At 41.9% G+C, this 23,367-nt stretch overlaps 1 protein-coding gene across 2 annotated transcripts in view; it reads left to right on the forward strand.

Moving 5' to 3' along the window:
• Positions 1-23,367, forward strand: part of LOC123764755 (very long chain fatty acid elongase AAEL008004) — a 103,165-nt gene that overhangs the window by 59,874 nt on the left and 19,924 nt on the right. Inside the window, exon 1 of one of the 2 annotated variants that reach the window (XM_069302578.1) lies at positions 5,798-5,952. The exons of the other annotated variant lie outside the window; for it this stretch is intronic. The gene's annotated coding sequence lies outside the window, so the exon portion shown is untranslated. Of the gene's footprint in view, positions 1-5,797; positions 5,953-23,367 lie in introns of those variants that run through there. 2 annotated transcript variants of the gene reach the window in all.

A 23,367-nucleotide genomic window follows, 5' to 3' on the forward strand; every position in this document is an offset into this window, starting at 1 on the left:
CAGACACCTGCTGCTCAAATGATTTTAGATCTTAAGTATCAATTACTTATATCATCTTCAATGTTAAATAACTCTTATAGGCTCTTAAGTTTTAAGTATCATCATCTTATGTCACCTTAACTTAAAGTATCTGTTTCTTAAATCATCTTAATTAATTCGTTCTCTTCACCACAGCAAACACTTCTGTGTAAAGTTTATTTTTTTACTCCAACTCGTCTGATCGGCCGAGTCACTGCCCACAGGTAATGTTTCTGACCTTAATTACATTTAATTTTGATCGAGGGCCTTTTATCAGGGCATTTCCAGTCTGAATAAATGTTTAATCATTGATATATATATATATATATATATATATATATATATATATATATATATATATATATATATATATATACTCTTGTCATAAACAAATATCAAGACTAGACTATCGGCGTGTATGAATCTCTCTCTGAATTTCTCTCTGAATCTTATTACTCTCTGAATTTACCCTCTCTCTCTCTCTCTATCTGAGGGCCACTAACACTCTAGTGGCCTCGACGAGGACAGGAAGCCGGCGGCTTGTCAAAGGTCTCCCGTTCTCTCCCATTTGGCCCTCTCTTTATATACCTGCTACTGGAAGTGATATATATATATATATATATATATATATATATATATATATATATATATATATACACACATGTATGCGTGTCTACTTCATCGGTGTATGTATGACAGTTGACTTTAGTGCCGGTCAATGCTCATGGCTAAAGTATTCTCGCAGGTTGGTCAAAATACACCACTGTCATGACTCTCTGGGTCACCAAAATCCCAATCACTCGCGATTTATTTTATGCAAATGATGGATTTAATTCATTTTGATCCCCCCCCCCCTTCCCAAATACAATGGCCTTTGGCATCAATGTCACAGGCAGCAGAGCATAAACAACACTTCTGTGACATAATACAAATATCCACCAGGAGCAGCTTCAGAATTACCCAGAATGGAACTCACTTTAAGACACTTTAGGTAGCGAAGAGGACTTCCCCCAGGACACACAGGTCTTGACCTGCGGCGCCACGGTCCTGCCACAGACCGCCATCCTCCTGCACCTGACCTGGAGGACCGTGGCTTCTAACCGTCTAACTTCAATGAGATATAAACTGCTTACCAGGAAGCCTTCTGTCAATGACATTGGTTATTTAATGATCGTAAGTATTCAGTTGGTAGTTATCTTGAGGTTATCTTGAGATGATTTCGGGGCTTTAGTGTCCCCGCGGCCCGGTCCTCGACCAGGCCTCCAACCCAAGGAAGCATCCCGTGACAGCTGACTAACTCCCAGGTACCTATTTTACTGCTAGGTAACAGGGGCATAGGGTGAAAGAAACTCTGCCCATTGTTTCTCGCCGGCGCCTGGGATCGAACCCAGGACCACAGGATCACAAGACCAGCATGCTGTCCGCTCAGCCGACCGGCTCCCCGAGGAACTAGAACTGTTCTGGTGAACTAATATGGTGGAACTAGATGTTGGGTGACAGAGGCTGAAACCAAGACGAGTCAAGAGCGAGTCTTAGAGACGTGCTCACTATGCCTTGACCTGACCGCAGCCAGGTCAAGGAGGGAGGCAAGCTTGCCTCCCCCCCCCCTTGACATTTCTGTTCTTGCTCCTCTCAGCAGCGTTCTTGGTGTTATCTCTGAAAATATGCTTGGAAAAATACAATGGGATGCTGGAGGACTTCACAGTCATCCTACTTGGACCAGTGACCTCTGGAATGTCATGGGAAGAGGAGCTGAACCTTGTCACTGAACCTTGCCACAGAGATATTGAATTTCTAAACTTAATAATGTCTTTGGTGTAAAAATTCTAATAAATAGAGATGTCATCTATATTACAGGAACACTGACACACCACTTAATTGATCCCCCAGGTTGAGAGGCGGGACCGAAGAGCCAGAGCTCAACCCCCGCAAGCACAATTAGCTGAGTACAATTAGGTGAGTGCTTAATAAGCAACCTTCATAAATCAATCGTGACACCAGATAGGTGAAAAATGCTGTAAATAAAGGATTTATTCCCCATGACAGACACTGGGATTTCTGTTCCACAGCCAGAAGCGGAGATTATTATCCAGTGGACTGGAACGGGGATTTATGCTTCTTAACAAGGATCAGGGATTTATGCTCTATGGCCTTGAGCTGGGATTTATATCCAATGGTCACGAGATGGGATTTATATCCAATGGTCAGAAGCTGGGATTTATATCTCATGGCATGAAGCGGGGATTTGTGCCTGTTGGCGAAAAGCGGGGATTTATATCTTATGGTCAGTAGCTGGGATTTATGACATTGATCTAAATACAACAAATAATATTACACAAATCAAATTTTGGAAGTGGGTCAGGGTGTGGTGGCCAGGTGTGGGTGGCCAGGTGTGGGTGGCCAGGTGTGGGTGGCCAGGTGTGGGTGGCCAGGTGTGGGTGGCCAGGTGTGGGTGGCCAGGCGTGGGTGGCCAGATGTGGCCTCCGAGAAACACCTGAACTAGTCAAAATTCCCTCACTATCCTTCTCGTTAACTCCTCACTAACGGTTAGCAACGAAACTTGTGAAAGTATTTTAGTTCGTTAACGCGACTCTTAACGGGAGAAAACATTGAAAGATTCACTAATTAGCTAACTTTGTTCTTTAGAAACTTTTAACATAATTTTACCATGTTAAGTTTTATCCAGTTAATATCGAAGTTACATTTTGTATCCATTTAATATCGAAGTTACATTTTGTATCCATTTAACTGATATAGGGCTTTTTAAAATAAGAACTTGTCACATATATTGGTATGACGCAATTTTGATATATCATGACGCGATTTTGATATATCATGACGCAATTTTGATATATCATGACGCAATTTTGATATATCATGACGCAATTTTGATATATCATGACGCAATTTTGATATATCATGACGCAATTTTGATATATCGTGACGCAATTTTGATATATCATGACGCAATTTTGATATATCATGACGTGATTTTGATATATCATGACGCAATTTTGATATATCATGACGCAATTTTGATATATCATGACTCAATTTTTATATATCATGACGCAATTTTGATATATCATGACGCAATTAATGACGCTAATCTGTACCCCGGGATAGGCTGGGATGGGACGCACTGTACTCACCTAGTTGTGCTTGCAGGGGATTGAACTCTGGCTCTTTGGTCCCGTCTCTCAACTGTCAATCGACTGGTGTGCAGGTTCCTTGAGCCTATTGGGCTCAATCATATCTACGCTTGAGACGCACTATGGGTCATCATCTATGGATAATCGCTGTACTTTCACCCTTGAGGCCACACCGCTGGTTTAACGCCGTATTAAACCCTCTGTCCTATAGGAATTTTGAGATTATAATTTATTATTTTTTAATTTGTATCTTACCATTTTTCCCGCCAAACACACACCGAAACTACGACGTTGGTACAACGTTCGAACACGTTTTAACACCTCTTAACCAGTTATAAGAACCAATATAGCAAGTTGTAACAACGTTCTAATACGTCATAAACGCGTTAAGCCAAGATGTAACAACTTTATTACAAGTTGTAACAAGCGGAAAATAAATATAAAATAGAGACAGTTACGATTTGTGTTTCCAGGGTTTAGTGAAGAGAATTTATAATTTTTTTTAATCATTGTTAAACAAGTCTGTTTAAGCAACCAAAAATTCATCTGAAATGTTTCGAATCATAGTGGAATTATATATTATTAATAATAATAATTCCCAAAACAATTAAATGAATAAATTAATAATATTAAGAAAAATTATTCATGAAAAAAGGACTCCTGTTGCTTATTCACGTGTATATTTATTGTTTTACTATTAATAAAAGCATAACGGTAAGATTGGAATAAGTAAAAGTTTGTTAGAAAGTTTATTACAAAAAATATTAATATTAATGTTTTTAACGAGACAATAGAAAAATAGTAATTTATAAAAGTGATGTTATAAGCAACAAGAAAGACGAACGTGAAATTATAAGTTCTGGTTCATGTTATGAATCAAAACAAATGGCAAAATAAGATTATTTTCCTCTGAGAGAAAGACTTTTGCTTCTCCATGAACGATGTTAAATATGCCTCTTCACGCGTACATTTGGGTGTATTGAGAACTATACATTCAGCAGTAGTTCATCAGTAAGTCTACTGTTATCATTATACTTTACAAAAGTTCCTCTCTGAAAACAAAAATCGAATTCCGGGTAGGTAAACCTTACGCAGATGAGGAGTCACAATAACGTGGCTGAAGAATGTTGACCAAACCACACACTAGAAAGTGAAGGGACGACGACATACAGAAATTACAATAGCGTGATGCATCATGTGAACAAATCCACAAGGGTCGTGACGAGGATCAGCCCTTGTGGATTAGTTCACGAGACGACGACGTTTCGGTCCGTCCTGGACCATTTTCAAGTCGATTGAGAACCTTCAAATGCACAATTGACTTGAGAATGGTCCAGGACGGACCGAAACGTCGTCGTCTCTTCACTTTCTAGTGTGTGGTCTGGTGACCATCAAAACCTTAATTCCTGCAATTTTCTGCACTAATCCAGTCACTGACCGATCTCTGGCAATACTTTTAGTTCAGCTCTTGAGTCGACAATTTTTTGCCTCCATATAGAGATGTAAATCAATCAATTGAATCTCAAAACAATACAAAAAACTCCACTGCAACATTTCCACATTGAGTTAATGTTATTCTGCAATTTATCTGCTGTTATTTATCCATCCTGAAGTTTCTTGAAATGACCTGAGTTCAGTGAATCTTAAAGAAGGTTTATCAGCAGTTAAATCCCTGATGCTTGAAAATTACATTCGAAAGTTATCAATGTTTTCTCGTGAATTTCAAGATCTGTCATGTGATTTTTTAGGTTTGGAAGATATTTAAAAGTGCCATTGTCGATATCACGTGTACAATGTTTTTTTTTTTTAATCTAAAGTTTGATTTAAAATCTTTTATACAGACGTTGAGTCACAATAACGTGACTGAAGATATGATGACCAAACCACAACATCAGAAGATGAGAAAACGACGATGTTTCGGTCCGTCTTGGGCCATTTTCAAGTCGATTGTGCATTCGAAGGTTCTCAATCGACTTGAAAATGTCAAGTCGACGGACCTATATCTCTATATCTCTATACAGATGTGCCTCTTCACCGTCTGGTAATTACCCAACTGCTGCCGCAGGTGGGCCGAAGGACAGGTGAATTGTACCTCACCTGGAGGTCACCTGTCGTCAGGTTCGTTAATGCGCCGGCCCTTCCCCATTACACATTCAACAATTTTAACATACTGTGCACAAAAAATAGGTTCGTTCTAACATATAAATTAACATGTCTATTCATTAAAGTTTTGTGTATAGTTAGGCATAGATTAGATGTTTAGGTTCCGCTGGCGACTATTTATATTTAAAATACGTGTGTGAAGCATTTGCCGTGTTGTGATTCGAACAGAGGTCGTCAGTGAAGCATTGTTCGAGAAATGTTCGAACGTCATGAGTTGAGAGTCGTGTGTTAACCGTTTTTCTTTCATAAACTTGGGGTTTGGTGGCTGGATTAACGAACTCTTGGCGTTTGTTGTCAAGGACTGGTTATTGTATCAGAAGTACACGTGAGAAGCATTTACAGCGTTGCAATTCAAGCAGAGGTCGTTAGCGAAGCATTGTTCGAGAAGTGTTCGAACGCCATGAGTTGAGAGTCGAGTGTCAACACTCATAAACCAAAGGGCTTGGCGGCTGCAGGGAATGAACACGAAGCCTTTGTTGATGAGGATGAGCTATTCAACAGCCAGTGTTGATCAGCTTGTGCTGCGAAACGCTCCAAGACATTCTGTGCGAACGGATTTCCTTCAGTGAATCTTCTGATCTGTTGCCGTCTGCGCTCGCCAATATCCCGACGTAACCAGGTAGGCGGCCATAAGATGGTTTGATCAGTGCGTGGAACACTATACATGTCATCGTCTGATCCTCTGACAACCGCGGTAGTGTTTGACCCGACCATACCCGAACAGGCGGTAGGATAAAGTTCGCTTTTTTGACCAGCGGTTCATCGATGCCTGTTTCTGGTGGCCAGGATTCGGCTTGAGTTTTCAAAGCGTTTCTGCGCGTGTTATCCTCTCCAGGTCTGAGAGACGCGAGTGGTAGGCCTGAAGAATTGAACAGGTGCCAGTTGCTGCGTCCGGTGGTTAAAACAGAACTACCGGATAGTAAACAAATCCACATGGGCCGTTACGAGGATTCGAACCTGCGTCCGGGAGCATCCCAGACACTGCCTTAATCGACTGAGCTACGACAGGGTTAAAAAGTGTTGAAACCGAAGTTCTACTGAACTTACTGGATCCCTTGTGGATTTGTTCATTTGATGCATCACGTTAGTGTGATCCTTGTGTGTGCCGGATAGAATCTATAGGTGTGGACGAGTTGCCATAGCCCAGGATGACACCTTTGTCTCTCCCACGCCCTGCTCTATCCTCCCTATCCCTTGCTGAGTCCCATCCCGGCCGGCTGTCCAGTCTGCGTTCACCATCCACACACTTTGTGAAGGAGGGAGATCATATATAATATTCCATCCCCGCCTTCTTGATGGGGTGGCGGGGGGAGGGGGTGGAGGGGGGGGAGGGGGAGGGGGAGGGGGAGGGGGAGTTGAATCACTAACCACTGCAGTGGTTTGTGATTCAACTTTTGGTTTGTTGACGGGAACTAAATAATTACAATAAACTGAATACACCACGAGTGAGTGAGAGAGAGAGAGCTAGAGAGAAAGAGACATTTTAGAGGAAAAGAGAAACTGAAGGAGAGGGAGATTGAGAGAGAAGAGAGTGGTTGATAGAAAGAGAGATTGAGAGAGAAAAAAATGATAAGAGAGAAAGGAAGAGAGAATGAAACAGAGAGACAGAGAAGCGAACATTTATGTTACAATAATTAGGCCAGGATAAGCGTGAACGCTACCGTCAGTTACTGGTAGGAATTCCTTGGGTTAAACAACCCAGTAAAAACAACGGGTTTTACCCCCCCCCGTGGTGACGGGGTGTGCGCCCCCTCTCACCACAAGGCAACGTGGCCCAGCTAACCTCAGCGCGCTGACGCATGCGCACGTCCAACTGAATTATTGCTCGCTTGTCACCAATGAAAATTTTTTCGAATTTTTGTTTTGTTTTCAATTTTGCCCCGAGGGTCGAGTTTATTGGGCAGCGTCACTCATCCTGTGAGTGGTCACACCGCCATAGTGACAGTATTGGGCAGCGTCACTCATCCTGTGAGTGGTCACACCGCCATAGTGACAGTATTGGGCAGCGTCACTCATCCTGTGAGTGGTCACACCGCCATAGTGACAGTATTGGGCAGCGCCACTCATCCTGTGAGTGGACACACCGCCATAGTGACAGTATTGGGCAGCGCCACTCATCCTGTGAGTGGACACACCGCCATAGCAGCATGTACAACACTCCCCAATAGGAAGAAAACCCGCTGGGTGGTTCATCCTGTCACTTGTACCCAGACACAGCTGGGACTTGCTTAACTGTCTCAAGTGAACAGCTCCTCAAGCAAAAAGATTAACATTTGTCAACCTTTAAAATCTTACGTTATCTTGCGGGTACAAAATGGGGGAATCTTTTAAGAATAGTATCTAAATTTGACAAATAATGTTTTCCTAACTCAAACAATGTGGAGTTTATTATTCTACACATATTTTTAATGACCCTTAGATGTCCACATTCTCTCAGGTAGTGGTCAATGCGGTGTCCATCACTCTCACTGTAGATTCTGCAACTCCGCTGCCCAACTGTTGTTTCCATTCCGAATCTCTATGGATCCCTGTTACCTAGCAGTAAATAGGTACCTGGGAGTTAGTCAGCTGTCACGGGCTGCTTCCTGGGGGTGGAGGCCTGGTCGAGGACCGGGCCGCGGGGACACTAAAGCCCCGAAATCATCTCAAGATAACCTCAAGATAACCATCTTTGTATCCAAGACTGATTCTTGCTGTTACTGATTCTCTTCCGCGGCCACCTCCTCTTCGTCCATACTGATTGGGATTGCCAGCTGCAACCATGTTGTACCATCGTACAGATTCACTGATTTGTTCTTCAGTCCTCCTTTCCTTGGTATCCTTGTCACGGTGATATTGCCTCATGACACCTCTAATTTGTAGCGGAGTCTAGGGCATGAAGTACTCAATGTGGTCTTCTTCAGCGCCTTCAGCAGCCAGCACATCTGCTCGTTCATTTCCACATATTCCAACATGGGAGGGAATCCACAGAAATTTGACGACTCTTCCGTGGTTGGTTAGTACTCTCACAGCTCTCTTGATCTCAGCGACTATCGCAAGATTTTCTGCCCGATTTTTAGTAAGGCTTTGTAGCGCTGCTTTAGAATCAGTGCAGATCACTGCATCATTAGTGTTTCGTTCAAGGAATCTTAACGCCATAACAATGGCAGTTAGCTCTGCTTGTGTTGAAGAGGCATAGTTCTCAATACGTGCTTTTTCCTAATTACAGTATATGCTGCACCAGCCCTGCCATTGACAGGATTAGATGACCCGTCAGTATAGATTCGATCTAACTCGTTTCCGGCTTCTTTATAGATTTCCTCGAGATGATTGAGGCTCATTGCTTGAGGCTCAATTATCTCGAGGAAATCAATAAAGAAGCCGGAAATAAGTTAGATCAAAGCTACACTGACGGGTCATATAATCCTGTCTATGGCAGGGGTGGTGCAGCATACACTGTAATTAGGAATAATACCGTTGGAGTGTATAAAATACTGATATATCCTATATCTTTAAATATTGATAACGTCTATAAAATTGACTGGGCTATTCTCATCTCAAGGGATGAGAAAGGGCTAAATGCCACCCAAATGAGGAAGTAATTACGAATGATTCTTGACAGTATTGCACAATAATTTACATATTTAGGTGACGTTTACAATGTTGATTTTGATGTGAATAAGGTTGTACGAAATATTGCGTGTGTGTTCTATTTAACTTACATAATCTACCTACACCATCTTCTTCCTTCCTGGCTAGGCTGGGTTGTCCCCCGACACAGTGAATTATTGGTATTATTATTATGAGTATGTAATGCGAGGTTATTTTCAGTCTTCACGAGTTACTCATCAAATATCAGAAGGTTAATTTTCTTTCATTTTTTGTTTAGAGAAAACGTTCACTTGACAGACTACAATAGTTTTATTTTCTTGTTATTGCATGGCATTCATATAGCATATTATATGCCATATGTTACTGTATAACAACAAATGACGAAAAAATGTCCCAGAGCGTGTTGATATATCAGCATACAGATATGTTGATATTTTCGCTATATATAATGAACACTTCGAAGATCTAAGACAGGTACTTGGAGAGTAGGAGAACTTCTCATAATTATCATGTGTGTTGGTACAATGGTCTACAGCAGCTTTGAAGAGCTGACAGAGTTGACTGTCAGAGCTGACTGTCAGCCGGCGGTGAGACACGCGTCAGGAGACACTCCACTCTCTCACTTACCTCCGGGAGACCAACACTCAGTTAAGGAGCATTCGTGAATTCTCTGCGATCTTTGGCCGTGATTGCAAGAGGCAGAAGGTGACATCTTAATATCAACAATACACCTGTAAGGCACTTGCAACCGGCAAATTGCATACCTGAATGCATTCTTGCAACCTACTAGAATATACTTGCACAAATAATTTTCTCCTCGTGGCGCAATGGTAAAGCACTCGCCCGGCGCTTCGAGAGCTCTTTGGCCTGGGTATCGTATGTGCTGGCCAGGGAGGATTGACTGGGCGCCAATCCTGAACTGTAGCCACTGTTCATCCAGCAGGGAATGGGTATACCTGGTTGTCAAATGATTTGGCGGGTCGTATTCCGAGGGATAAAATTAGGATTTATTAAGGACCTGCCCAAAACGCTATATACGTCCTAGTGGCTTTACAAGAATGTAAAAGAACTGTTGTGTGTGTGTGTGTGTGTGTTATATATATAATTATATATGTGTTATATATATAGTTATATATATAATATGCTATGGGTATGGACCCATAGGCTATGGGTCCCCCTTCTTCCAGCCAGAGGTGGTACTCCCTTCCCTATTTTAAAAAAAAAAAAAATATATATATATATATATACATATATATATATATATATATATATATATATATATATATATATATATATATATATATATATATATATATATATATATATATAAAACTTAATAAAAAGAATACGTATACTGGCAACATTTCTGAGGGCGTGATACAGAGTTAAGAACATAAGTCCTGGAGCGGGGGAGGACGGGAAGTAACTTAACAAGCCTCTAACACAACTAAAGTTGACCTGGATAGCGGGAGAACTTGGTCCGAGACGGAGACTTAAGTTCTCGACTCTAACAGTGCAAAGACCTGTAGGCAGAGGGTAATTATGGGACGATACTATTGGCTGACAAGATCTGCGGTGCCGCCACTTGAAAAAGAGACCAGCATGTAATTGGATATTTTTGTTATCTAAGAAATCTAATTAGCTTGGTGAGGCTGTCTATAATGACGTGATTGGTGGAGGTGTTTGGGCATTGTTCGGTGCCTCCAATCTCTCTCTCTCTCTCTCTCTCTCTCTCTCTCTCTCTCTCTCTCTCTCTCTCTCTCTCTCTCTCTCTCTCTCTCTCTCTCTCTCTCTCTCTCTCCATCTACTCTTACGGTCTCTTGCTTACCAAGAGAAAACGTGCTGCTAAGAGAAGGGATAACTATAGATATTTCCTCCTCTAACATATCTACATGAGATGCCCAGCGCTGCTCGGGGTCTCTATATCCATTTCTCTCTTCCTCCTCCTCCCTCTCTTCCATTCTCCTTCTTTACTCTCCCGTTCTCCCTCCCTCGCTTCCTTTCTCTATCTTTCTCATTCTTCCTCCCTCCTTCTCTTTCTCCACTTATATCTCTGCCAGGGAGGGGAAAAAAGGCCCGAGTATCGTAGTGATATATCATTATCGATTTCAATCGACGTTGGTTCCAATCGACGTTGTTTCCAATCCTGATTCCAATCGACGTTGATTCCAATCCTGATTCCAATCAATATCAGCCCTATCCATCACCGCTCCCTACGATTGAGGCAGTCAGCTGAAGTGTAGAGTGGGGAGTACCCACGCTTATTAATGTCTAGATTTTTCCCATTGAAACGCCACCGCTCCTTTGGCAGGTAAGTCCACTACGGGCTCACCATAACCCGTGCTACTTACAACTTTCTGTTCCCAGTTGCTAACTCTTAAACATTAACCTTGTAAGCTCAGTATAGCTGTGTCAGATCCACAGAGTGATCTGTTGATCTGACACAGCTTTTCCACCAGTTGACTCCTGAAGGTATCAAAGGGCTGACGAACCGTCGAACAATCCAAATGGAAAGATTTAGTGATTTAGTGTTCCTTTCGCCCTCCAGATGGTAGAAAATATTTACGTAGAAAAGGAAATATCAAAATGAAAATTACTAATAATTACAGTACTGTTGTACTTATCTATTTGTGCTTGCGGGGGTTGAGCTCTGGCTCTTTGGTCCCGCCTCTCAACCGTCAATCAACAGGTGTACAGGTTCCTGAGCCTATTGGGCTGTATCATATCTACACTTGAAGCTGTGTGGTCTGACATTGTGTATAATGACAGGTGTATTAGAGAAAACTTGCTTCATATATATATATATATATATATATATATATATATATATATATATATATATATATATATATATATATATATATATATATATATATATATAAGCATAATAGTTGGTGCCTGCCACTGTGAAGTAAGAATGAGACTCTAACGTGGAAATAATCATCAAATATTTGCACACCATTAAGATGTAAATGTTTCTTTATCATTCAAGAAACCAAGATTACACAGGCAGCGATTTAATATTTAACGAGTATCGAATTTCGTCCCACATTGTTAAATGCCAAATTAAGGCACCACCAAACTGTGTCCAGGTGTACCAGCCTATCTTGAGGTTATCTTGAGATGATTTCGGGGCTTAGCGTCCCCAAGGCCCGGTCCTCGACTAGGCCTTCCTTTTTTTTTGTTATACACCCCCAGGAAGCAGCCCGTAGCAGCTGTCTAACTCCCAGGTACTGATTTACAGCTAGGTGAACATGGGGCTATCAGGGTGAAAGAAACTCTGCCCATTTGTTCCTGCCTCCACCGGGGGATCGAACCAGGAACCTCAGGACTACGAATCCGAAGCGCTGTCCATTCAGCTATCAGGCCTATCGTCTCAGCATATATCACAATTCTGACGCTGTCGATTCCCATCGGAAAAACTGGCTATATTTAATGAAATTCAAAACAAAAAGATTGTCGCTGCTTGGTCCTGCCGGGCGCCGGTCTCTTGAAGTTAGGTGGATTGCTTATACTCGATTCGCTTATAAATGCGAACATGTTCTCGATATAGAAGATATACAGTCCCGCTCCTGTGCCGGGTGAGTACGACGGGCTCTCCATAGCCCGTGCTGCTTGGACCTTTTGGTTCAAAAATCTCGATACTGTGTTTAGGTAAGGTAAGGTATGTAAGGTAAGAGGTAAGGTCTCCTGCTGACTCTTACCTCGTGAATCACTGTTGAATAGAAAGTTTATGTGAACCAGTGTTTGAAGCTTTCTTTGAGAGTGGGAAATGTTTATAATGAACACTGTGCTCTTAATTACATTGTGTTAATTGTGTAATTACATTGTGTGTGTGTGTGTGTGTGTGTGTGTGTGTGTGTGTGTGTGTGTGTGTGTGTGTGTGTGTGTGTGTGTGTGTGTATGGGTTCTCACCTGGTTGTACTCACCTAGCTGTGCTTGCGGGGGGTTGAGCTCTGGCTCTATGGTCCCGCCTCTCATCTGTCAATCAACAGGCGTACAGATTCCTGAGCCTATCGGGCTCTATCATATCTACACTTGAAACTGTGTATGGAGTCAGCCTCCACCACATCACTGCCTAATGCATTCCATCTGTTAACTACTCTGACACTGAAAAAGTTCTTTCTAACGTCCCTGTGGCTCATTTGGGTACTCAGTTCCCACCTGTGTCCCCTAGTTTGTGTGCCCCTTTGGATTAAATAACATATCCTTATCTACCCTATCAATTCCTTTGAGAATCTTGTATGTGGTGATCATGTCCCCCCTTACCCCCCCCTCATGTCCCCCTTGTGTGTGCGTGTGTGTGTGTGTGTGTGTGTGTGTGTGTGTGCGCTTGCCTACTTGTACTTACAGAGTTGAGCATCTGCTCTTAAGCCCTCGCCTTTCGACCATCGTTATTTCAATGCACTGACTCTTCATGCGTTATTCTTATCATATTGACAGTTAAAGTTATGTGTCAAATTGGCTTCGACAACTTCCTCATCTAGTCGGTTCCACCAATTCACAACTTTTAGGCTGTAAAAAGTTCTTTCTCACATTCCCGTGACTTGTGTGTGTTTCCAGTTTCCAATTCTGTCCTCTCATTCTTTAATTTGAATATTGTTTCTATATCAATTTTCTCAGCTTTCCTTAATGTCCTGATCGTCGTTATCATGACTGCTCTATGTCTTCTTTCCTCTAGCGTAGTGAAATCCAGTTCCTTCAGTCTTTCTTCACAGCTCGGTCCCCTTAGCCCAGGAACGAGCCTTGTTGCATATTTTTGGACTTTTTCTAGTTGTTTTCCTTTAGGTAGGGTTCCATGTTGTGGCAGCATACTCAAAAATTGGGGTCTCAAAAAATGTATAAAGCTCTGAGAAGGGATCTTTATCCAAGTTCCTGAAGGATAACCCGGACGTTTCCTGACATATGCTGCCCTCGTTATTCTGCTAATGTGCCGCTGGTGTTAGATTTCGAGTTATGTCCACTCCTATGTCTATTCTTTTTAGAAGATGGAAGTTGCCTTCTCTTGATCCTGTACTGTATTTGTGGTACTTTTTCTCGAACTCCAATCCTCACACCCTTGCAATTGTCAGAATTAAATTCTAGTAGCCATTTCTCAGACCATCTTTGGAGATTGTTCAGTTCATCTTAATATGTACTGCAGCCGTCCTCAGTTATGATTTGTCTTATTATGCTTAGCATCGTCAGCAGACAAGGATAAGAACAAACCTACTCCCTCTGTAAGATTGTTTACATATATTAGGAACAGGATGGGCCCCAGTACCGACCCTTGCGGTACTCCACTCGTTACCTCTCTCCCATCTGATAGCTCTTCTCTTGCTATGACTCTTTGCTCTTCTTCCTGATAGGTACTCCTTCACCCACTTTACGTTTTTCGAGTTTGCATAGAATTCGCTTGTGAGGGACAGTGTCAAAACCTTTCTGGCAAACCAGCAAAATGCAGAACTCCCGGCCCTCTCTTTATCGTGTTTGATTGTTGTTATCTTCTCATAGAACTTTAAATAGAACATAAGTTGCTCAAACCAGGATTTTCCTTTACTGAATCCTTGTTGATTCTTGGAAACAACATTTATATGTTCTCTATGGTCGACAAACTTTTTTTTTTAGTATTCATGTTTTCGATTCTTGTTCAGTTTGTGTGTTTAGAGTGTGTGTGTGTGTGTGTGTGTGTGTATGTGTGTGTGTGTGTGTCGGTTCCAACTTTGTTCTATGTTTTTAAAGTATTCTGTTCGAGACTCACCATCACCATGAAGGTTAGGTTAGTTTAATCCTCCAAACTCGGCATCATGCTAACACATCCCTGAAGTATTAACTGACTACGGGAGAGTAACGCCCTCAGAATATTAAATGGTGGAGCGGGGTTTTTCCAGCACATTTTGTGTGTATACTTATACTTAAGTAGTATAAAAAGAGAGAGGGAGGGAGAGAGAGAGAGAGAGAGAGATGGAGAGAGTATGACGAAGAGAGAGTTACAGTATATATTTGCAGGCAGAAGTGTCGTAGAGTGAATGCCATCAGGCACAAGTGACCAACAATGAATGCTGGCGTGAAAAATCCCCCCATTACCCCCCCCCCCTTCACCCCTCACCCCCCCCCCTCGTGGCCCCCCCCCACAAGACATGTAGGTGAGCCGCAGATCCTTGGCACATCTCCCTCAGACACGTCGTGGGGATCCCTCCTCCGAGCCTCCGATCTCAAAGGCTCTGTTCTTCACACCTTCTTCCAATTGTGTGTTTATGTACATTCCTGAAACGACACGCTTAGAAAGAAAGAAGGGGAGAGGAGAGAATGAAAGAGGGAAAGAAAAAGGAGAAATAGAAAGAGAGGAGAGAGAAAGATTGGGGGAAACCAGATAGATAAATAACTCTCTCATCACCAGTTTATGAAACAAAACTTCTTTTAAACTTTATTAGTTCATAGTTTTGGTATTTGGTCCGAGAAAATGATATACCCCCAAACAGCCAATGAGTTGCGTGTAAATGCTGTACTCTGCTTATTTTGCAAACTTCGCGATGGATTGCTCGATTAGCAATATATTTTCCATGAGCATAAATATTAAAATTGGTTTTTGAGGCAATATTCAAATATTATTTTTTTCTGGCATAAATATGTTTATCACTAGTGAGAAAATTGTCTTCAAAAATTTCATAATGGAGTTGAATTCTGGCAGCGATATTATGCAAAGAATTCATCGTTTACATTGTTGAAACATGAGCTTCGTATTTCTCACGACGAAGGAAGATTCATGTTGCTCTTTGCAACCACTAGAGTCTAGGTTGAAGCGCTGCAACGGAGTGGTGCCGCCTGGAGCATCCTGGTGAGGGGCCAAGCTATGCTCAAACTTAATTTCTAATACCTTCATATTCAAGTGGCAGCTCAGGGGACGTCTAAGATCTCAGTTGGACTTGGGTTGCATTCTGAGATTCTCTCTTATTGTGGGTGTTCAGTGGTGTAGTGGTTAGAGCTATATGGGCTACTGCTTCCCGTTGGCTGTTCCTAATTCCACCTTGGGTACCACCTTGGACCACCGGACCCTAAGTATTGGTGTTGCCCTGCGCCTTGCCGCCCCTACCTCCACCGAGCACCGGTGTATTTGCGGCCATGCACGGGCAGACCAATACGGCAGCCATGGTCTCATCTGTCGTAAGACACAGGGAAAGATTGTCAGACACGAAGCAGTCAATGACATCATCTAGAGAAGTTTGGCTACAGCTGGGTGTCCAGCACAAAGGGAACCCCAGTTGTGCAGACCTGACAACAGCCACAAACGCCCAGATGGACTCACCCTGCAGCCGTGGAGGGAAGGTAAACAGGTCGTGTGGGACTACACGTGTGCATCCACATTGGCTGATACCTATCTACCTTACAGCGCAGCTGAGGGAGGCGGGGCGGCCACCTTCAGGGAGACCCAGAAAACTAACAAGTACACGGACCTAGGACGTTGTTACAGGTTTGTGCCGATAGCCTCAAAGAGACTGGGCGCCTGGGGTAAATGGGCGCTTACGTTTCTAAAGGAGGTAGACGAGGAACTCATTAGGCAAACTAAAGATTCAAGAGCAGCCAGTTTCCTGTTCCAGCGCCTCAGTGTCGCGATCCAGAGAGGAAATGCTTGCTGTATCCTGGGCACGCACCTCACCTCAGAAGAGCTGGATGAGGTCTTCGATCAGTGATTGTGATATATGTGTGCGTGTTTTCTCTAAACTGTAACACAATGTAATATAACTAATAAAATTAATAAATCATATTGTATAAAATAATAGAGTAGAAGGGGAGAAGAAAATATTCGTGTTCAGGGAGAATCCACTCAAGTCTTCTCTGAATGCCCTTTATTCTCTTCTCCGAGGCTGTGAGTCCTTTCAATTGCACCTGAAGTGATATATATATATATATATATATATATATATATATATATATATATATATATATATATATATATATATATATATATATATATATATATATATATATAATTTCCTAAATATTTATCGTTAATAACGCGCTCAGAAAAAAACCCCTCGTCTGAACCTCCATTAAGACTTGAGAAAGAGAGCCTTGTTCCCCAAGTTCTGCTGAGGGGAATCATAAGATTGTTGAGCCTGTGAAGTGTCCTCACGCCCGACTCCTCCCCCACTCCGCTCGCCCGAAATGAGAGAGAATTTAAAAAAAAAATGCTATATAAGATTATGTATTGAATCTTCAATTCCGTGGGGCCGCGACGTCCGACGGAGACTCGCGTTAGTCTGCTCTTGCTGGTTCAATTACACAAGGGGTATAAGAGTTTTATATATTAACACAGGGGGGGGGGGGTATATAAGAGTTTTATATACTTACACAGGGGTATAAGGGGGTATAATATTACCAAAGGGGAATAAGAGCCACGTAGAAATCATTCACACGAACACCTACAGCCGGTAAGGTCTGCTACCAAACCTTCACCAGCGTGAGACATGATCCAGGTATATAGATACCTTTCATAGAAAGGTATATATACAGACACCTATTAACGACCAGCCAGCCTGGCAGGGGTGGTCCCAGACACCCCCCCCCCCCCCTCCCTCCTCTATGGTCGTGTGGAGACAAGGACTTCTCTCAGAGACGTCGTCTTGGTAGCAAGTCCTGCCACCAGCACAACTCTTAGTGTCACGACTCTTGGTGTCACTGACATGTGTTGTCCCGCGGAAGGACAATGCCCCCGCCCCCCTATCCCCAAGGAAAGAGAGAGCAGGAGAGCTCTTGAAGCAATCAGTTTAGTAAGCAAAGAGTTCAAGAATAGGAGAGATGTAGATGCATGAGCCCATGAAGCAGGGAGCTCACTAAGCAGAGTGCCCATGAAGCAGGGAGCTCACTAAGCAGAGTGCCCATGAAGCAGGGAGCTCACTAAGCAGAGTGCCCATGAAGCAGGGAACTCACAAGTTCCGCCATAGACTACTCAAACCCAGTTCCTTCCTTAGTCTCCACTACGATATATGAATTCATTTATCAAGAAAATGTTTGTAAACTGACCATAACTCACCCACCTGCCCCCCCCCCCACACGTCACCACCTGCCCCCCCCACACGTCACCACCTGCCCCCCCCCACACGTTACCACCTGCCCCCCCCCCCACACACGTCACCATCTGCCCCCCACACCCATCATACTTCAAAAAATAAAATACAAAACAGACTGAAAACGTCTCAAAATATCCCTTCACATATTTCACTGTACCAAACACTTCCAAAGTTACCCAATAATCTTTTAAATATTATAAAATCCCTCATTAAACCCACGCAACATTTTCTCCAGCAAAATCCTTACATTGTGTCTTTAAAATAACGCCATACATTTCGGAATATATTTTTCTTCTTGACTTCTTCTTCAAGCTATAAACACACACACTAGCTCCATCTCCCACCAGCGACCCCTGGAAACACAAACCGAAACTGTCTCTATTTTCCGCTTGTTACAACTTGTAATAAAGTTGTTACATCTTGGCTTAACGTGTTTATGACGTATTAGAACGTTGTTACAACTTGCTATATTGGTTGTTATAACTGGTTAGGTGTTAAAACTTGTTCGAACGTTGTATCAACGTCGTAGTTTCGGTGTGTGTTTGGCGGGACCAGCCCTACATATGCTGCATACCTGCACCAACAGTGTACAGGGTATCAAAAGTACTCTATACCCTTGATACGATGCCCAGTATTGATACATGACAATATGAAAGGTATCAATACTCTTTTAGACCATCGGACGAGTTTTATATAAACTAAACCTCATAATTACCATGTGAAATTACTTTGCTGGCAGACGAGATGAACTCAACGAGGGGCTTAGGTTACTAACTATGCTATTCAGCATAATAATCTAATTACAAAGTTGTATTGTCAAAAGTATTGTGGGGATGTACTTTCTTCTGCATTGGAGATGGAAGTCTACGGTTTTTCAAATAAGAAAATACAAATTTACAGCTTTCCTTTGGCACAATTTACACAGGAGTTAGAGTTTGGATCTCTCCGTAATCTTGCTGGTAAGATCCGAGAAATACCTTTGGGGCCTGTCCGTGATCCCACACGCTGAGCGCAGAGGTAAAAATACTCGGCCCGCAGAAGCCTGTAAATCCCTGAACTTCTGTCCCTATAACTTTTGGAGAAGGCTCAGCTCAGCTTGCCCTATACAAAGGGCAATATACCAAAGAGCCAGAGCTCAACCCCCACAAGCACAACTAGGTGAGGACATCTCTAAAGGCCTCTTTGGCCTCAACACCAGAGGAATGTTTTGTAGATATTTAATTTTGTATTTATAAATGAGGATAATTCATTGTTATTAAATGAATTGGGAAACTTTGATCCAAAAAAAGCCTCAATCGTAGCCTTCCTTCCATGAATAAATCATTGCCTCCAAATTGTAGCAATGATTTATTTACACTCATACAAGAATGGACACTGTCAGACAGAAAGGCCTTGTCGAGATGGGTCTACATAAAGCCTACTGTAGATATGTAGACGACATATTCCTACAGGTAACAACTTAACTAACGCTTCAACTTGTCCTTTTCCCCGCAACTTATAATTCTCAGGACAATAACAATGCCCAAATCTGTAAATAAAGATACTATAAAAAGTGGACCACAAATTTCGTGAATATTCTGCTTCTCTGTTCAACAGATAAAGAATGTGTCCTCTTCGGTCAGAATGATTCGTTCTCTGATTTCATGAAGTATTCTGTTTTCATTCACCGTTGAAGGATGACTCGGGAGACTTTCAGCACGACGGAGCTGACGACGAGGGCCGAAACGTGCTCTGGTGACCCACTTTTCCTCATATTTTTGTGTTCCCATCGAGAGGTTTGACTCTCCAGGTCGATCGCTACTTCAGTTTTGAAAGTCAATCAAAGTCTTTTTATGCAGCTCGTGTGTTTGTCCTGTCTAGGAGGAGGGAGTACGAGGGGGGGGGGGGGAGGGAGAGAGAGGAGGTTGTTAGGGAGAGGGAAAGGAGAGGGAGAGGAGTGGGAGAGGCGAGGGAGAGGGGAGGGATGACTGTGTTTTGGATGCTGGTGGAGGCTGGGTCAGGGCAACTTGCAGAACGCTTTTCTTGAAGAGCAAAGCTTCCTGCTATGTTTTGTTTCCTCTTGCTGTTATCTTTACTGCTGTCTGCTGATACTTTTACTGATGTGTTCCTTGCTGAGTGCGTGCGTGCTTGCGCGCGCGCGTGTGTGTATGTATGTGTGAGTATGTGTGCGTGCGTGCATCATACAAGGACAAACCGAGTAAGATAAATTGCCTTGTGGAAACAAATGTTGGCTGGACTGGCGCCAATAAATTCCCACATCTCCGTCAGACCTCAGCTCTCGTCTATATAATCACAAGACAAAGCTTCTCCCAGCGTAAACATATCTCCCGTGGTGCTCGGGGTGGGAGAGAAGACAGCAGGAGAGACTCAGGCCCAGATAAATCCTGGCTCATTCCAACCATAACGTGATATATGAAGGAAATGTATATTTACTTTGATCTGTCAAGACCACGAACCATTCTATTATGCTCAGCTTGCACAAGCGTCGAATTTATCATATTCTGTTTTGGTTATTTCAACTTTTATCACAGAGCTTCTGTCTCTTAGTACAACGTAAGGGCATTATGTATCCTCCTGAGGTAACAAAGGAATTGTTATAATATATATATATATATATATATATATATATATATATATATATATATATATATGTCGTACCTAATAGCCAGAACGCACTTCTCAGCCTACAAATCAAGGCCCGATTTGAATAATAAGCCAAGTATTCATGAATTAATGTTTTTTCGTCTACCTAACCTACCTAACCTAACCTAACCTAGCTTTTTTTGGCTACCTAACCTAACCTTACCTATAAATATAGGTTAGGTTAGGTTAGGTAGGGTTGGTTAGGTTCGGTCATATATCTACGTTAATTTTAACTCCAATAAAAAAAAATTGACCTCATACATAGAGAAAAGGGTTGCTTTATCATTTCATAAGAAAAAAATTATAGTAAATATATTAATTCAGGAAAACTTGGCTTATTAGGCAAATCGGGCCTTGAATAGTAGGCTGAGAAGTGAGTTCTGGCTACTAGGTACGACATATATATATATATATATATATATATATATATATATATATATATATATATATATATATATATATATATATATATATATATATATATACATATATAATATTCCCCTGTCAAGATGAGGACTCTCTTCCGGAATGTTAACTTCATAAAACGCGTTTTCCATTATATATTTTATATTATGTGACAAACATTTTCTTTACTTTTCTATGAAATCCACATAACATTTGGAATACATCGTCGTAGACATCAACAGAACGTCACGTGGTATTAGTAAAGTTAGAATATACGAATACAGTTGAGAGACTGTCAGATGGCGTCTCTACATTTACGAATAAATAACTATTATAAGTAATGGTATAGTGTCTTATCACAGACATAATAAAAATAGGATACAAGAAAGACAGACTTATGTATGTGTGTGTGTGTTTTATGTTAGGATTTGAACTACACCAAGTCTTTCTCACTCACCCGAGTGCATTATCAAGGAATCTTGAGCACATGTTAGATCTTGAGCACATGTTAGATCTTGAGCACATGTTAGATCTTGAGCACATGTTAGATCTTGAGCACATGTTAGATCTTGAGCACATGTTAGATCTTGAGCACATCTTACAATCCTGAGCACAAATTGTAATCTTAAACACGTGCTTGGAATCGTCTTTGGACGATTGGAGTCTTGGAGACTTTGTAATCTTAGCATTAAAATGGAGACCAATTAACCGTCCCAAACATTAACATTAACAAGAGGTTGTTGTTGAGCCTATTGGGCCGCCATTTAACATTAAAGGGAGGGATGGAATTAACAAGGAGAAAGCGCCAAGCCATTATGACTATATAGTGCGGAGCCAGTCGGCCGAGCGGACAGCACGCTGGACTTGTGATCCTGTGGTCCTGGGTTCAATCCCAGGCGCCGGCGAGAAACATTGGGCAGAGTTTCTTTCACCCTATGCCCCTGTTACCTAGCAGTAAAATAGGTACCTGGGTGTTAGTCAGCTTTCACGGGCTGCTTCCTGGGGGGTGGAGGCCTGGTCGAGGACCGGGCCGCGGGGACACTAAAAAGCCCCGAAATTATCTCAAGATAACCTGAAGATAGTACTTAGAAGGTATCAGGATAAGAATTTGGTGGGGGGAGGGAGAAGGCAATGGTACCCAACCACTTGTAGACAGTCGGGGATTGAACGCCGACCTGCATGAAGCGAGACCGTCGCTCTACCATCCACCCCAAGTGGTTAATCTAATAAGGGAGAAATAGTTTACCAGGTTGCAAGAACTGATTGAACAGTAATATGGGTGAGAGTGGTAGAGGAATTAATTAAACAAGACCCACATAGACTGTAATATGGCTTACTATTAATAGATTACAATTTTCCTTATTACCATTCAATTACAACCAATATACTGCCAATTGGTTACTATATGCCCTTCCGCTAATAGATTACAATATGCTCTACTACCAATAGATTATAATATTGGTAGTATTATAATATTATAACCGCGAATATAGCATAACAAACTTTATTGCGAATAAATTAAAAATAAGCCCTTTTTTCAATAGATTACCATTCGCCCATCTGTAAATAGATTACAATATGCCATAATTCTAATAGATTGCAATATGCCTAACTGCCAACAGATTATACTAAGCCTTCTATTAAGAGATAACACTATTTCTTAATTAAAAAAAAATACAATATGTTTGGTAATAGATTATTGTGAATGAAAGTTTGATATTCGGTGTAAAAGAAGTGTGGCATCTCACCACATATTCTCAAGCATGTAAAGCTGAGTGTCCAAGCAACTTTGTCCTCCTACAAAGACCGTCGCTTTTCGCTCGTAGGCGTTACATCCGACCAAAAAACGGTCGTACAAGAAAAAATAGAAGCGGCTGGCAAAAGTGACGTTCTGTCCCGTTTTCTGTTTTGGGTCCTCTGGTAAGTTAGCAGAGACTACTTTAAACTGACACGATTTCTTGACGTTGGGAAAACCTTTAGGAGGACCTTGGACTGGTCCAATCACCTTCCCCCCCGAATCAGCAGCATTCAAGGATCAAACAGCTCACAGAACGGTGAGTATCTTGAAATGAGGTTATCTTGAGATGATTTCGGGGCTTTTTAGTGTCCCCGCGGCCCGGTCCTCGACCAGGCCTAGTAGAACATATTGGAGTAGTACAGTACATAGGAGTAGAACATATTGGCTGAACAATTAGGATAGAACAACGGGCCTTGACTGGTTATCAGAATGGGTAAGCTCATAAAGGCGAATTAGCAAGGCACACATGGGCGTAACCAGGAAATTTAGAGATGCTTAACGAGCAAGAAAAGTTTAGGAAAATGAAGATTAAATGGGAAAATGTTTT

The sequence above is a fragment of the Procambarus clarkii genome, chromosome 48, assembly GCF_040958095.1.
Source record: "Procambarus clarkii isolate CNS0578487 chromosome 48, FALCON_Pclarkii_2.0, whole genome shotgun sequence".
NCBI lineage: Eukaryota > Metazoa > Arthropoda > Malacostraca > Decapoda > Cambaridae > Procambarus > Procambarus clarkii.